The sequence below is a fragment of the Panulirus ornatus genome, chromosome 6 (genome assembly GCF_036320965.1).
Source record: "Panulirus ornatus isolate Po-2019 chromosome 6, ASM3632096v1, whole genome shotgun sequence".
Classification (NCBI taxonomy): domain Eukaryota; kingdom Metazoa; phylum Arthropoda; class Malacostraca; order Decapoda; family Palinuridae; genus Panulirus; species Panulirus ornatus.
In genome coordinates this window covers 47,731,908-47,747,504 of record NC_092229.1, presented here as the reverse complement: position 1 = coordinate 47,747,504, position 15,597 = coordinate 47,731,908, and the positions used below count along the sequence as shown (strand labels likewise).

At 47.8% G+C, this 15,597-nt stretch overlaps 1 protein-coding gene across 5 annotated transcripts in view; it reads right to left on the bottom strand.

Annotated features, from left to right (window-relative positions):
• LOC139749197 (DNA oxidative demethylase ALKBH2-like) overlaps window positions 1-15,597 on the bottom strand; it is a 620,232-nt gene that overhangs the window by 99,199 nt on the left and 505,436 nt on the right. For 3 of the 5 annotated variants that reach the window (XM_071662872.1, XM_071662876.1, XM_071662874.1), the window contains one exon: window positions 13,436-13,460. The gene's annotated coding sequence lies outside the window, so the exon portion shown is untranslated. Of the gene's footprint in view, window positions 1-13,395; window positions 13,461-15,597 lie in introns of all 5 variants that reach the window. The other 2 variants (XM_071662873.1, XM_071662875.1) reach the window with 2 other exon arrangements.

The window sequence follows — 15,597 nt, the reverse complement described above, 5'->3', positions numbered from 1 at the left end:
GGAGGGTTTTTATCATTACTCAATCTGTGTAGAGTATCAGTTCCAATTGACACCTTCATTCAAAATCCCATTTGGCTCACTTCCATTCAATATAATCTAGGTCTAAATTTGCATTTCCTTCACATCCTTTTGGATCTGGTCATAAGTCATTCAACCGAAGCTGCTGTCATCCGCTGAGCAAGGCGAGTGTACGAAATCACTTGAAATACAGTGCCTACATCTGATACTTGAAATACAGTGCCTACATCTGATATCACTGTTATACCATGTTCACTGTTCCCTGTTGTTCACCGGAGAGAACATTATCCTCAGACACAGTTCTATTCGCTGTTCTTTGCAATTTTGTGTCTTGCTAAAAAAAAAAAAAAAATCCCTTTTGATTCATCTTTCTATTTTATCCTTATTTCAGTCAGGTTTTCCTCATAATACTTTTTTCTATTTCAGCAAATCCTTACGTGAAGTCGAGAGAAAAAAAAATAGTCTCTTTAAATTGAGACAAAGTTCAGAAACACCTTTGTAATGGGGGTAGTTATTCATGAAGTCTGTGGATTAATCATTTCAGTTTCAAAATCCACTTGTAGTCGTCATTAATCTATTTCTTATCCTGCAAGTCCCTGTATCTCTTCGCCTTATCACTGTTATCATGCCAGTCTCTGTATCTCTTCCCTTATCACGCTTATCATGCAAGTCCCTGTATCTCTTCCCCTTATCACCCTTATCATGCAAGTCCCTGTATCTCTTCCCTTATCACTCAATCCAGCAAGTCCCTGTATCTCTTCCCTTATCACTGTTATCAGGCAAGTCCCTGTATCTCTTCGCCTTATCACCCTTATCTTATAAGTCCCTGTATCTCTTCGCCTTATCACCCTTATCATGCCAGTCCCTGTATCTCTTCCCTTATCACTGTTATCATACAAGTCCCTGTATCTCTTCGCCTTATCACCCTTATCTTATAAGTCCCTGTATCTCTTCGCCTTATCACCCTTATCATGCAAGTCCCTGTATCTCTACGCCTTATCACTCTTATCATGCAAGTCCCTGTATCTCTTCGCCTTATCACCCTTATCATGCCAGTCCCTGTATCTCTTCGCCTTATCACTGTTATCATATAAGTCCCTGTATCTCTTCCCTTATCACTCAATCCAATAAGTCCCTGTATCTCTTCGCCTTATCACTGTTATCAGGCAAGTCCCTGTACCTCTTCCCCTTATCACCCTTATCATGCCAGTCCCTGTATCTCTTCCCTTATCACTGTTATCCCTCAAATCTTTCACCTCGCGTGATATCCGCCAAACGGACCATTTCGACAAGAGTCAAAATTCCTCCTCTGCATAATGGTAGCGCATATCTTAAGGACATTATTCCCCCACGCTGTCTACTTTCACTGAAGTCATGTGTTATCAATAACAACACTGGGTGGGTGGGAGCTTAAACTATCTTAGCCTTATATCTTTATTTTTAATTCAGTTCTCTTCAAGTTGTACCTTTGCTTTAGTGATATTGTCTTCCAATAGCTTGATATCCGTAAAAGCACTGTCATCATACTGATCAAATCAATTCTATCATTAATCCTCTCTTCTTTTACGTATAGACTACGGGATTTTGGAGATGAATTCGCATCTTTTATACTGTCTCGAGGGAGGAGGAAAGGGAGTGTGTCTATTTCAGTTTCTTCACAACCTCTGCTTCATATTCTTCATAACCTCTTCTTCATATTCTTCACAACCTCCACTTCATATTCTTCACAACCTCTACTTCATATTCTTCACAACCTCTACTTCATATTCTTCACAACCTCCACTTCATATTCTTCACAACCTCCACTTCATATTCTTCACAACCTCCACTTCATATTCTTCACAACCTCCACTTCATATTCTTCACAACCTCCACTTCATATTCTTCACAACCTCCACTTCATATTCTTCACAACCTCCACTTCATATTCTTCACAACCTCCACTTCATATTCTTCACAACCTCTACTTCATATTCTTCACAACCTCCACTTCATATTCTTCACAACCTCTTCTTCATATTCTTCACAACCTCCACTTCATATTCTTCACAACCTCCACTTCATATTCTTCACAACCTCCACTTCATATTCTTCACAACCTCTACTTCATATTCTTCACAACCTCCACTTCATATTCTTCACAACCTCCACTTCATATTCTTCACAACCTCCACTTCATATTCTTTACAACCTCCACTTCATATTCTTCACAACCTCCACTTCATATTCTTCACAACCTCCACTTCATATTCTTCACAACCTCTACTTCATATTCTTCACAACCTCTACTTCATATTCTTCACAACCGTTTTCTTTTTAAGATTCCAATGTCAGATTTTGTTCTATTTTCTCTCATAGAGGGGAAAAAAACCCGCTTCTGGTTTCTGGTTCATTATAATGATCACTTTTTCTTAAATACCATTTCTTTCTGAGTTTCCATCATTTCTTTACGAGACTTCATTCAATTTTTTTTTTCTTCTTCGTCACCTTCTGAGTTTCCATCATTTCTTTATAAGACTTCATTCAAATTTTTTTCTTCTTCTTCGTCACCTTCTGAGTTTCCATCATTTCTTTATGAGACTTAATTCAATCTTTTTTTTCTTTTTCGTCAAGTTTTCATCAATTATTTCTTATTTTTTTTCGCCTCTCCTGCCTTAGCTCAACCTGCTCTCGTTTTCTTTTCTACTTTTGCCCACCCAACCTCCACCCCTTAACAACCCTGGCCATTCACCATTTTCTACGTTATGGAATTTTCCAATTCAAACTTCACCAGAATATATCACAGTGCCGTCTGGGAAAACAACACCCAAATACAACCTGCCTCTGTCACTGGCACAACAACAACAACAAAAACAACAACAACAACAACAACATACAACAAACATCAACATACAACAACAACAAAAACAACAACAACATCCAACAACAACAACAACATCCAACAACAACAACAACAACAACAACAACAACAACAAACAACAACAACAAACAACAAAAACAACAACAACATACAACAAAACCAACGACAACATACAACAAAAACAACAACAAAAACAACATACAACAACAACAACAACAACAACATACAACAAAACAACAACAACATACAACAAAAACAACAACAAAAACAACATACAACAAAATCAACAACAACAACAACAACATAACAACAAGAACATACAACAACAACAACAACATACAACAACAACAACATACAACAACAACAACAACAACATACAACAACAACATACAACATACAACAACAACAACAACAACAACCTTCTGTTGTAATTTGTTCAAATTGTAAAAATAACTCGTCTTGCAAGTCAGTCCCTCCCTCCTCGCCCAACCTCCTTTATTTTCTTGTTTCCTTTGATGTCTTAGCGACGTTGCACAGTGCTGCTGTGCTCATTTCCGTCCGTTTTCTGATTACTGCGCACCTCCGGGGGTGTTAGCCGCGCACGAGCGCACCGCAATGCGCCACCACGCCCGTGAGAGAGAGAGAGAGAGAGGAGAGAGAGAGAGAGAGAGAGAGAGAGAGAGAGAGAGAGAGAGAGAGAGATTTTCCAACGTAAATACGAATACCCACGGCGAAAATTTTACTGCTGGAGAGAGAGAGAGAGAGAGAGAGAGAGAGAGAGAGAGAGAGAGAGAGAGAGAGAGGTCAGCGCGTAGCGCTTACCGCACGTCTAGCTCCACCCTTTTTTTTTTGGTCGGCCCACACATCCCCGTCCCCCTATTTTCCAGCGTCATCATCACGCGTAGACTCACAAAAATGGGCCCCCTTGGCCCTCGGTCGAATGCGTCTCATCATCAAACTCTTTCTGTTAAGTGTGGTCCACCTCACCCGCCCACCCATTATAACCCCACCCACCACCCACCCATTATAACCCCACCCACCCACCACCCATCCATTATAACCCCACCCACCACCCACCCATTATAACCCCACCCACCACCCATTATAACCCCACCCACGCACCCACCCACCCATTATAACCCCACCCACCCACCACCCATCCATTATAACCCCACTCACCACCAACCCATTATAACCCCACCCACCCATTATAACCCCACCCTCCACCCACCCATTATAACCCCACCCTCCACCCACCCATTATAACCCCACTCACCACCCATCCATTATAACCCCACCCTCCACCCACCCATTATAACCCCACCCACCCACCACCCATCCATTATAACCCCACTCACCACCAACCCATTATAACCCCACCCACCCATTATAACCCCACCCCCTCCACCCACCCATTATAACCCCACCCACCACCCATCCATTATAACCCCACTCACCACCCACCCATTATAACCCCACCCACCCACCACCCACCCATTATTTCTCCACCCACCCACCACCCACCCATTATAACCCCACCCACCCACCACCCATCCATTATAACCCCACTCACCACCAACCCATTATAACCCCACCCTCCACCCACCCATTATAACCCCACCCTCCACCCACCCATTATAACCCCACTCACCACCCATCCATTATAACCCCACCCTCCACCCACCCATTATAACCCCACCCACCCATTATAACCCCACCCACCCACCCATTATAACCCCACCCTCCACCCACCCATTATAACCCCACCCTCCACCCACCCATTATAACCCCACCCACCCACCACCCACCCATTATAACCCCACCCACCCACCACCCACCCATTATAACCCCACCCACCCACCACCCATCCATTATAACCCCACTCACCACCAACCCATTATAACCCCACCCTCCACCCACCCATTATAACCCCACCCACCACCCATCCATTATAACCCCACTCACCACCAACCCATTATAACCCCACCCTCCACCCACCCATTATAACCCCACCCTCCACCCACCCATTATAACCCCACTCACCACCCATCCATTATAACCCCACCCTCCACCCACCCATTATAACCCCACCCACCCATTATAACCCCACCCACCCACCCATTATAACCCCACCCATCATAACCCCACCCTCCCATTATAACCCCACCCACCCATTATAACCCCACCCACCCATTATAACCCCACCCACCACCCACCCATTATAACCCCACCCTCCACCCACCCATTATAACCCCATCCACCACCCACCCATTATAACCCCACCCTCCACCCACCCATTATAACCCCATCCACCACCCACCCATTATAACCCCACCCACCACCCATCCATTATAACCCCACCCACCACCCACCCATTATAATCCCACTCACCACCCACCCACCACCCATCCATTATAACCCCACCCACCCACCCATCCATTATAACCCCACTCACCACCCACCCATTATAACCCCACCCTCCACCCACACTCACTCACTCACTCACTCTCGCCAACATAACACTGAACAAAATCATATCAGGATCGTACTAGAAGCAGCTTCAAATAATTGAATTTCTCCAGATCTCTCCTCTCTCTTTTTCTCACTTTTTTTGTAAGTCTTTTTCTCTTTTCTTCTTTCTTTTTTTGAGTAAATTCCTAAGAATACATAGCGATCTACTATCTCACAAACTTTCCCTGGGAACACCTCACTATCTACTTTACGTAGTCCTTCTTGCTTTTTGAGAACCAGGCTTCCACACTGAACGTATCATCATCCATTTCAAAACCATCTGCTTCCTCGCCCCCCACCAACCACAATATGTTTTCTCTCGCTTTCTCTCTCTCTCTCTCATGACAGCCCGGTGTCTCCCGAGCCATCAATTCGGTATGTGAAGTGTCTATATTTTTCTGGGTGTGTGCATTCTTTCTAATGTGTGTTGTGCGCTGTCAGTTCTAGCTGTCCAATCAACGATTCTACCTGTCCAATCAACGACCACACGACGCCACATTTGAGTCTACTCCCGCTTCTTATACACACGCTGAACAATTCCCGCTTCCACATCTGGTGCTAGTGTGTGTGTGTGTGTGTGTGTGTGTGTGTGTGTGTGTGTCATTATCGTACCCTATTGAACATACTTCCCTCACGTATTCCCTGCGTGTCGTAGAAGGCGACTAAAAAAAAGGGGGGGAGGGAGGGAAATCCTCCCCTCGCGTTTTTTTTTTTTTTTACTTTTCCAAATAAATAAACAACAACAGAGAAAGGGAGGGGGAGCCAAGTGAGGATATTCTCTCAAAAGGTTCAGTGCTCCGTTCTTAGCGCTACCTCGCCAATGCGAGCAATGTACGAAGATGTATGTCTTTGACAATTTCTGTGAGGGTTTGATTTCTCTCTCCCTACCTCCCTCTCCGGTCTTTGCAGGTTGAGAGAGAGAGAGAGAGAGAGAGAGAGAGAGAGAGAGAGAGAGAGAGAGAGAGAGAGAGAGAGAGAGAGAGAGAGAGAGAGAGAGAGGATGGCTATCGATAAGATAGGCACCAACTGAGGCTGGCTTTTGCTTTCTCTCCTTCCTATCTCGATCCAAGCTTACACACCCTAGCGCGCAGTGACTCAACTCTCGTCGAGTACATGTACTCAAGAGGGGTTGGGTCGTACTTGTACTCAAGAGGGGCTAAGTCGTCGTCGCACTCAAGAGGGGTTAAGTCGTCGTCGTACTCAAGAGAGGTTAAGTCGTCGTCCTCAAGAGGGGTTAAGTCGTCGTCGCTAGGTCGTCGTCGTACTCAAGACGGGCTAAGTCGTCGTCGTACTCAAGAGGGGTTAGGTCGTCGTCGCACTCACGAGGGGTTAAGTCGTCGTCGCACTCAAGAGGGGTTAAGTCGTCGTCGCTAGGTCGTCGTCGTACTCAAGACGGGCTAAGTCGTCGTCGTACTCAAGAGGGGTTAGGTCGTCGTCGCACTCAAGAGGGGTTAGGTCGTCGCCGCACTCAAGAGGGGTTAAGTCGTCGTTGCACTCAAGAGGGGTTAGGTCGTCGTCGCACTCAAAAGGGGTTAGGTCGTCGTCGTACTCAAGAGGGGCTAAGTCGTATATTCAAGAGTATAAGTCGTTGTTCTCACGAGGTTAAGTCGTCGAGGTCGTCCTCAATGGGGCTAAGTCGTCGAAGTCGTCCTTAATGGGGCTAAGTCGTCGTGGTCGTCCACCGAAGCAGATAACGACGTCGTTTAACGAAGAAAATGGAGGTGATTACTCATCACGATACGATGATTACGAGGTGATTAACGCTAACGATCCGATGATTGCCCCGGCAGACAGTGACCCCAGGTGATGCCGAGTGTGAGGTGGTGGGGGGTCAGGTGCAGGCCCAGACGAACGACGCAAGCAACGGGTACACACGTCATTGTGTCATCGCTGGTACGAGGAAATGGCCCTGTGTGTGTGTGTGTGTGTGTGTGTGTGTGTGTGTGTGTGTGTGTGTGTGTGTGTGTGTGTGCCTATTTATCGACCCCATTACTCTTAAAAAAAAAATTCTCTGACAACCATCCTCCACAATAATGACCAAAAGAAAAAAAGAGAAAAAAATTGGTTGGTCATCTTCATAGCAAGTCAACAAAGGCTCCATCTCCAAAAGTCTTCAAGCCTTGACAATGGAGTCCCTCAGGGAAGGGGGTCTTTCTCCACGCCTCTTCCACCTCCTCCCTGCATTGACCTCCTCCCCCTCCCTCCCTCACCTCTCCCCCGAGGTCAGTGTGGTCCTCTCCCAGGGCATGAGACACATGGAGCACTTCAACGTGCAGTTAGAAAGCTACCTCACCACTGCCAAACATGATGTGTCCGCCATCCCGCCACCACTGAATGATCAATCACTTCCACTCGATACAACTCCAGCCATACAGGGCATCACGAGATGACACTGGACTCCCCACAACACAGGCACCATCACCAAAGGCCATAGGGAGGCTAAACGCTTCCTGGCTCTTGGATTCACGCAAGGAAAACGAAAGAAAAAAGAAAATCCATTTGGATCCTCAACTGACAGTTCTTGAGCTCCACCTTAAACTACGCCTCACCTTCTAGGTCGTCTCCCGTGTTAGAAGTAGATAAAAGAACACTGCAGATTAGCACCCTTTCCATACAGGTTCCCCGTCGACCCACAAACACGAACGCTGGCAAAACAGATGCACACCATAAAGGCTCGACAAGCACTTAGAAGACCACCCTTCGACCCCAGTCCCCAAACTCCACCGCCTCAGACGTCTGTACGCACCATCAGAAACTACATTCCCTAGGAATGTACGAGTCATGCTTTCTTGGCGGCGCTCCGGACGATAATCCAATTCTTCCAGCGGTACAAACGCCAGTTCAGCACATCACAAGGGCCCCTTGTGCCCAGGGTGCAACATCTACACTATTGACATTGAATACCTACGCCGCCTCAAACTGACCTGCGGTGTGTCTACTAAGACATAAGTACTCAGTACCACCACACTTCCTGGCCTGTATGGTCCTACCTAGTGGACGTGGCCAGCGTCCTGTGCGCTGCAGGAACCTCACTGAAGGGGATCCTACAGTAAGAAGGTCAGACGAGATAAGATATATATATGTCTCTCTCTCTCTCTCTCTCTCTCTCTCTCTCTCTCTCTCTCTCTCTCTCTCTCTCTCTCTCTCTCTCTCTCTCTCTCCCTCCAGAGTAAACAGACTGGGAGAGGGAAGAAAACATTCCCACCTGAACAAGAACGCAATCCTTCTCGAAACGCCCCACGTCACCAGCCGGCGCCTTTACATAAACAACCTCTGAGTAGGTGTTGGAAGGAAGGAGTTATTCATCGACTTCACTTGTCCGCATTAACACGCTGGGGATATCTGATGACGTACAAGCAAAGGCAGGACCCCGGAGCGATGGCGGAGTTAATCAACATGGACGGGGAACAGGTTGGGTGATGCTGACCATTATAACCTTGTGCTTCACGTAATCCCCACATCTCACTGTCTTGTCACGTTGGTTTAGACTGCGTCTGGTGACCTCTTGAGCCCACGACGGTACGTTGCCTCTTGACCCTGAAAGGTCATGTCAAAAGGTCGGATCATCCCTACCCATGGGGTACAACCTTCGTGCTCAAGGTCGTACCGTCGTGCTCTTAAAGTCTTACCGTCATGATTAAGAGTCGTACCGTTAAGCTCGAGAGTCGTAACGTCGAGCTAAGAGTCACACTGTCGAGCTCAAGAATCGTACCGTCGTGCCCGGGAGTCGTACCGTCGAGCTCAGGAGTCGTACCGTCGAGCTCGAGTCGTACCGTCGTACTCGGGAGTCGTACCGTCGTGCTTGAGAGTCGTACGGTCGTTCTCCGGAGGCTTGCGTCACACATCGTCATCTCTCGGGGGTCGATGGCACATCTCCCGACGCCTGGATATGGATGTTGGACGCACCCGCAACTCTCGCTCCGTCAGGAGATAAAGAAATTTTTTTTTTCCCTCTCTGGACGCGTGAGACGCTGTCCAGAGCTGAGGCTTCCAAGCTCGGGCGCCCACGTCGGGTAGTTTTCTGGCCGTCATCTTACTTAACTCTCGTTCCCGGAATCCCCAGATGGAGCGTGCCCTCTGGGGCGGCGCCCTCCTTCCTACCTCCCTCCCTGCTGCTGACCTCAGGAGCAGCCCAGGCGCCACGGTGACGGCGGAGGCTGTGGCATCTGTCTCGCACCAGCAGGGGTTGAGGAGGGGAGGCGGGCAACTCGTCTGATTCCCTCCCTCAGGGGGTGACGAAGGCAAGTGGGCCGTGATTGCTGGTTTCTACTGCCGGGGTTCTCTAAGGAACACATGGGGGGAAAACAGGGTTCGGGGTTCTTGGCGCGAGGCTTCGTTTGACCAGGCGGGGAGGAGGGGGGGAAGAAGCAGAGAGAGAGAGAGAGAGAGAGAGAGAGAGAGAGAGAGAGAGAGAGAGAGAGAGATCGTTGACACGGGCATTGCATAACAGAACGCGCCCTTGGGGCAGGCTGCTACTGCTGCAGTGGCATGTATGTAGTGTATACACTCTGCTGGATCCGTTAAACTTCAGTTCCTGGGGTGGATGGGGGTTTGAAGCCCGTGCCGGAGGTGCAAGGGTGCTGTGACAGGGTCCTTGATGCCACGGACGGTCAAGGCGCTCCGGCAGGGTCCTTGGTGCTACGGACAGTCGTCTTCTGGCAGGGTCCTTTGTGCCACGGACGGCCAAGGCGCTCTGGCAGGGCCCTTGGTGCCACAAGCGGTCAAGGTCGTCTGGGAGGGTCCTTGGTGCCACAGACGTTCAAGGCGCCTCTGGCAGGGCCCTTGGTGATACGGACGGCCAAGGCCCTCTGGCAGGGCCCTTGGTGCCACGGGCGGTCAAGCAATTCTGGCATCAGGGTCCTCGACGCCACATGGACGTTCAAGGACCCTCCCTCCCCCCACAGTGGTGTCCTGAGGGATGACACCAGTTAGTTTAACGAGTCCTCAATCATCCGTTACCACGCAGAAGGTCTACCTGCACGAAGGCGGTGGTGGAGGGGTTCGTCACACGATGGACGAGAGGGGCGTCTTCTCCTTCCCTCAAAGACCATCCATCGCCTGCTCAACAGAAAATGCTTGAACAACTTCGCCCAGTCGTAGATCGCCGCTGTCAGAGCTCCAGCCGCTGGCGGAGAGAAGGGATGGTCATCTTATAACGTTATTTCAGACCTGTGCGGAGGTGGTATACGACAGAGCCTGGCGTAGTGGTGGGAGGGATGAGGTGAGAGTAAGAGGTGGGTGACCAACCAACCAGTAGGAGTAGCAGCCGGAGGCCAAGCAGTGTCGTCATGCAGACCTCTTGGCCGCGCTGCTCGTGTCGTCGCCATGAGTCCAGGGGCACCACACACACACACACACACACACACACACACACACACACACACACGCAGTGCGGCCCTCCGTGGTGTAATGGTTAGCGTTATTGAGTTAACACGGGCCCGCCGGGGGATTGGACCCGCATGAGTTCGCATCCTGGTCGTGGCAGTCGGCCTACATTCAGATAACCAAGAACATTGGCCAAGGGGCTCTCTGGTGTCTATGTCTTCTCCATGCAGAGCCGTCAGCAATACTTGGGGGGGTGATGCCAGTAAATGAAGCCATTGTTCCTTTGTTCCTGACGGTCCATCGCTACGCGGGGAAAGACAGTGTGGTAAAAAAGCAGATTCTTTTTTTTTTGTCAACCCATATCATGTCACCTCACAGTCCTTCATGTCTGGGGGTGAGGAGGATAGCTTCATTTCTTTTAATCTACCCTAACGCACCTCATATTTATGCCTGTGGTATTGACCTCACACGTTCTTGTGAACCGTTCCAAGCATCCCGTGGTCCCCTATACACCAGACCTGTAACCCATCCTTGATGAGATGGTGTCTCCATCGCGTTACAGTCTAGGAACGGAGTGACTAACGTTTAGCAACGAAAGCTTCTTTGCAAATGTAATATCAAGTTACTGTCAGCGCTCTGAGCTGTGGCTAAACTTTACGTCGTGGATTTCGGATCATTACTAACACCAGCATTAAAATCTCTCCCTCTAAAAAAACCCCAACTCTCTACAATCACCCTTCCTAAGATCCTGCATTCTTACTTCCGTTTGAGAGATACAAAATACATCTACATCACGTACGTCTACTGTATTCTATCTGACTGTATTTCTCAGTCCTTCTTGATTACTTCTTCGCTCAATATCATGTAATATCTCGCTTCTAGCTTGTGTAACGTCAGCAAATACAGACACTGTTAGTTAAAACTTAATTCCCGACCATCTACTAAGGTAACATAAATGGCAATTGCATCAGTGATGGTTGGGTGGTTATTTTGGAGGCTTAAGGGCCAATCCATTGCCAGGGGGTCATCAAGACCGTCAACAAGTTATAACCACCAGTTGATCCAACCTCGATCAACAACGTCTTCGGGCGTTGGAGTTATTTCTAAGGTCATACACACACTCATTGGCTGGGCCTGACTTCCAGTGTTTCATCATACGATACAACTCGTCCTTTTTGCCGCTGGTTAGCCAGAGCACGACGTTACGACCCTTGACCAAAAGGGTACGACTCTTAGGTAGGATACCCTTGGCCTTTGACCTGACCCTTAGGATTTCAGGTCAAAGACCAAGCCATCACATCCAGTAGTTGTACAGTCGTGTTCACGTCGTGACGTACCGTCATGTTCAAATATCGTACCGTCATGCCCAAATGTCGTACCGCCGTGCGAACATGTCGTACCGCCGTGCTCAAATATCGTACCACCGTGCCCAAATGTCGTACCGCCGTGCCCAAATGTCGTACCATCATGCCTAAATGTCGTACCGCCGTGCCCAAATATCGTACCGCCGTGCCCAAATGTCGTACCGCCGTGCTCAAATATCGTATCTTCGTGCTCAAATGCCGTCCTGGGGAATGCAATCGTGCATACGCATGCGCAATGGAGTCGGCGTTCTACAGCTTGTTGATATGGACGCCAGCGTCTGTGTCGTTGTCTATGTTCCTCTTGGCGCGTGTTGGTATGTCCGTACTGTGTGTGTGTGTGTGTGTGTGTGTGTGTGTGTGTCCTCCAGCTATCCTCCTCTGCAGGTGTGTGTGTGTGTGTGTGTGTGTGTGTGTGTGTGTGTGTGTGTGTGATTACCTACCGTGTACCGTCAGTCTCCACAATTTCGCCAATCAGTCAGTTCACTCACTTCTCTACATCACTCCGTTGTGACTCTCTTCATCTAATGTTTCTCTCCTTGATGGGCAACTTGATAGCCAGCCTCTAACACGTTACTGTAGATAACTTCTCTACTCTGAGGCATTATCCTTGTTGCCCCTTCTCTAGACCTTATCTATATGAGCTTCCTGCTTGTATAGGGGTGGATGAACAGCTGGATTGACTGTGGGCCGACTGCAGCATAACCAGGACTCTCGAACCTACAGAGCGCTAGACCCTGATGACGGACGGATGACGCACTGATGACGGACGGATGACACACTGATGACGGACGGATGACGCACTGATAACGGACGGATGACGCACTGACGACGGACGGATGACGGACACATGACGTACGGACGTACAAAGCGATCTCTAAACGTCTGCCAAGCTTCACTGGCAACACTGCCACGAAAGGACAGAATACAAACCAGGAACACAGAAGTACTCAACCAGACGCAGCGGCAAGAAGAAGGTAAACCACAAGCATCCCTTACGGTAAACCACGAATAGAGATGATGTAAACCATGCACAGGGAGAATGTAAACCAGATATAAAGTACAAGCATGGACCATCAGCATCAAAAAAAATCTCTCGTCATTTCCTCTATCATTTCCTTTTGTGTTAAAGACGATAATGAGCCTAAATGACGAGTGGCAGAAAGTTCATTTCACCATAAGAAAGGTCTCCACGTCTTAATTACCTGCTCTTACCACTGTTGCAGAGGAGACAGTACATAATAAGCACTTTCGAAAGATCCCTCGACCCATATTCTACCATCATAATATCTACGATCTAGAAAACGGCACAGTACTCACCCGCAGAAGACTCCTAAAGTCCTTCCTGGAAAGACAAAACCCGCAGAAGACTCCTAAAGTCCTTCCTGGAAAGACAAAAAAAAATAGTATTTAGATTTATATACATCCGTCAATCGGTCTCTCTCTCTCTCTCTCTCTGAATGTATATATATATATATATATATATATATATATATATATATATATATATATATATATATATATATATATATATATATATATATATCATATCTTTTTACCTATAGTTAACCCAGGACTTCGAGGAGGAGGAGGAGGAAACGAAGAAGAAGAAGAAGAAGAAGAAGAAGAAGAAGAAGAAGAAGAAGAAGAAGAAGGAGAAGGAGAGGAGACATGAGAAACTATGTACATGTCTCTAAGATCGGCTATGACAGTGGTTAAAGAAACGAGATCCTCTGATGGCGGAAGCGCGTCTGGGCCAATACTGGCACAACGGGAAGTTAGGCAAGTGAGAGAGAGAGACGCACGCGGAGGATTGTACCCAAAACGCACATCTCTCTCTCTCTCTCTCTCTCTCTCTCTCTCTCTCTCTCTCTCTCTCTCTCTCTCTCTCTCTCTCTCTCCTTCCGTCCATCAACCCAATAACAACGCACTCGTCCTCACCAACCCCTACCCAAGCACACACACACACACACACACACACACACACACACACACATCGTTACAGTTAGCGGATACCATGAGCAAGGTCTACTGCCTTCTGCTCTTGTGATCATATCGAGGAATTATATGTTGCCGAAGTCATTACACCACCTATTACGGAGGGGTAACGAATGGCTGGTTGAGGGACGGCGGTTCTCTCAAACCAAACCCCTTCGCCCCAAGCTGTGGATTCGATAACCACAGCCCCTCAATCACACACACACACACACACACACAGAGCTCACTGAGGTCCAATCAGCCGCTAAGCCAGGTGCCCCATTCCCACGCTTTCTACAAGTGGGCTTAATTGAGTATTTGGTGTTATTACGGGGGTTCGATCAGGTCAGGATGAGAGGGTCGAGTATGAAGAACTATATCATGGTCAGGTTGTGATGAGGGGGGACTATGGTCAGGTCAAGTCAGGATGAGAGGACTATGGATGAAGGTAATTGCCGAGGTCAGGTCAGGTCATACAGGAGACCATATGATGACTTATTTCCTTCTCACTCAGTTTACTGTTTTGCTTATTTTACTTTGCTTCTGTTTTACAAGTAGAAGAAAACTTAGACAGTATGATCGTACCTCGCGGAGTCCCCTGAATAGCACATTGGAGCAATGTGCTATACAGGGGACGACGTGTTGACGGTGGGTTGAACCTAGGGCATGTGATGTGGTTGAGGGAAATCACAAAAAGGTCTAAGTGGCCTGGTCGTGGATATGGACTCTAATCTCACAACAAGACAAGAGACGTTTCACCTAGGACCCATCGTCAACACTGCTCCAACCCCATTACTTACAGGATCAGAACCTGCAGAGTTGAATTCCCTCCGAATCTCGGCCAGGATATGATGCTCCTGGGAGGTGTCCTAGCTCTGTGCCTGACTGACCCTATAACTACTTATCTTTACTGTGAGTGGAGGGAGTTCTGCACTCGTGGGGGCCCCGCCGCTTGAACTTCCTCTACTTTCAAGACCTCTGTGTGCTCTCCACTTTCATTCTGTCACAACTCAGTTTACCATGACAGTATACCAAAGTGCGTCTTTACATCTTTTCTAACAAGTTTCTTGCTTAATTTTCATGTTATGTCCTCTGGTTGCTCGACCCTCTACATTTTTTCGAAGACCTGTTCACCGTCTACGTCGTCATCCTGATTCAAAAAACATAAAGGTTGTGATCAGGTCACCCCCCTCACTCTTCTCTCGTCCATTATGGAGAAATCTAAAGCATCTCTAGGATTTTCCTATAACTCCAACTCTCTTAGTTCCAGCACCATCGTTGTTGCCCTCTTCTGGACCTTTCCTACTAGTTCTTTTAGCATCTTAAGGTCCGGCGACCAAAGCTGAGAAGCATGTTCTAGTTTTGGGTTGATGTAGGACGTGAACAGCTTGCCCAATATTCCCCACATCCACATGCACGAATGTATGTCGAAACGTCTGCCAGTAGACAGACTGTCTCCTTTACGGTTCCTCTGGTGTGGGATCCTGGATGATGTTCCTTCTCACTCGAAGATTCCTGCACCTTACGTGTCTCCGGATGAGCGAT